Below are 2,500 nucleotides of genomic sequence, written 5' to 3' on the forward strand. Positions count from 1 at the left end.
TTGATCTCCTCGAAAGAAAATGAGTTCGATCAGCAACACCGGTCTCCGCAGCACCAGGATAAAGACCTTCTTTTTACCCATAACCTTTCTCTGCAGCATTGGAACCAAGATCGGGCCTGGCATATTTACGAGGTTCCCGTTCTATTTAACTAACACTAACTGAAGCTAACCGGAAGCTTTCTTCTCATGCGACTCTTGGATCGAAAAGAGGCTGCTGGACTGGACCACGGCTGAAACTGCCAGGCACGGACTAAAAGCTTTTATCAGGGATTCCCGAGTCAAACGACTACCATACATAGCATAGAACTGGAAGCTGCACTAGTGTACAGAGAAGACTGGATGTGAACACGGGCGGACATTGGCTATGTATGGGGCACTCACTAATCACTATTAGCAGGAAACAACTAGCAGAAAGAAAGATGAACGCACTTTAACTCCTTGCTCTTCAGCACGTACTCACACGAGGGACTCTCAAATCTCTATTTCAGACCATAATCTTTCGATCCCTTTACCGAAGTGATTGATAGCAGGGCTAAAAAATCATAGGGCTTCTTCTATTTTTAGTGTGAACTCACTTCTATTCTATATCAAGATAGGGGCTTCAGTACTTGGCTGACCGCCCGGTGGAAGACCTGGTTCTACCACACAAGGGCAACTTTCGTAGTCCAGGATTATTTTCCTCATATGTAATTTCACCTCAATGTGGAAATGTCCGATCTTATTCCAAAATAGAAGGTCTTCATGAAGGTTTGTCTTGTTTCAGGAATATAGGTACCGAAGTTCAATAGCGGTAGGTACCAAGGAGAAGACGAGTTAGGGCCGATTGACAAGACTAGCTAGGCTGACCTTCCAGCCATACTCCATCCAATATCGAATGGAAGTGCTAAAGGTTTCATGTGATGCTGACCTCAATGAACCAGACCTCGAGAATTCGTTCATCCCTTCGCTCCGAGGATTGGTCGAGTACTTGGCCACATGCATGAGTAGGCCTGTTGCCGGGATGTCCCATTAAAAAGGCAGGTCCCATATTTGAAATACAAAAATAAGATCAGATAGCGCTCAAGAGGTTTTTCTCCATACAAGAAATCCTTCACTCGCAGGGAATTCAAATAGATGTGTTGAAGATCATCAAAGAAAGGAAAAAGACTGAATTCGATCCATCTCCTCCCTTTTCTTTAAACCAAGAGCTACTCCTCCCTTTTCTTTTTTTATGTAATTTCAATACGATTTCGTTTGTGTTCATGTTTACGCACATGGTTCAGTTCAATAACTACACATATTCTTCTTCTAAAGGGCCACTTTACAAGAATAGTAGTAGACCAATATTACTTGCACAACCTATTACAAGAATTCCCTTGACATGAGATCACCTCTTTCCAGTATTCTTAGCTTACTGTCTGCTTCCTGCCTGATCGGTGCTGACTGACTGTTCTTGCTTGTCTTGGGCCTGCTCTAGTTTTGGTGCTGCTAACTAAGGGTCGAATTTCGTGACTTGATGAAGAGGAAGCCGAGTATCTTTGGTCTTGAAGAGTCAGGCCAATCCAACCGCTTGCTCCTGCCCAACTCAGTCTCAGTCGTACCATAATGCGCCTGGACTCAACACTTTTCTTGCTCCAAGACCACCCTCTAGCCCTCATGTAAAATAGATGACAGAATTGTAAACAATCATAGAATGATTTAAGCTGAGGAACATAGAGGTCTCTCCCACAATTTTTGTCATATACCTCTGGAATAGTGTTGAAATCACACGCCACTAAGCAGTTTTTTAAACCAAGTGGTTTATCTTAGTGTGCTAGCCGCTGCTTCATTTCGTATAGCGATAACGCTTTCTCTTTCTTAGCGCTCCACCCCGCGGAGAACTCTGGTCGCGCTTTGGTTGGCTTTCTCTTTTTTTCGATTTTCTCTGACTTGACTCAGCTTGACCTACTTGACTCAGCGGTTAGAGTATCGCTTTCATACGGCGAGAGTCATTGGTTCAAATCCAATAGTAGGTAAAGCCGGCCGAAACCCCCGCTTTTGCCAGCATGACAGCAAGCACAGACTGGCATCAAGGAGTAGAATGACCAAAGCATTCCAAAACTTTCTGTCTCATAAGACTGTGAAACCACACAATTTGACATTCCCCTTGGGAAATAGGGAAAAACAGGCCCCGGGTTCCGATAACTTATGTCTCGCCTAGTGGAAAAGTACACAATTGACTAAGAAGATTGGAAGGTGGTACGAAAATACTCATCGGGTCTTTCGTTCCAGCAGTCATGATATAGCTTCTAGCTTTGACCGCTCTTAAGGTGCCCGCACTCTTGGCTTGAATCGCCGACTTGTGTTTCGGTTTAACCGAAAAGCATAATCCTATCATTTCACTACTCGACAGAGGCTCCTCATTCATCCATCGGATAGGACGCCCCATCTATGGACCAAGAGAACGAGATATTGACTTCTTTTACATCTGTAACTACATTCTCACATTTCTTTTTTGATCTCATGACTTTTTATGCGATCG

This window comes from Triticum urartu, chromosome 3A (assembly GCF_056163025.1).
Source record: "Triticum urartu cultivar PI428250 chromosome 3A, HENAU_Tu73, whole genome shotgun sequence".
Lineage (NCBI taxonomy): Eukaryota > Viridiplantae > Streptophyta > Magnoliopsida > Poales > Poaceae > Triticum > Triticum urartu.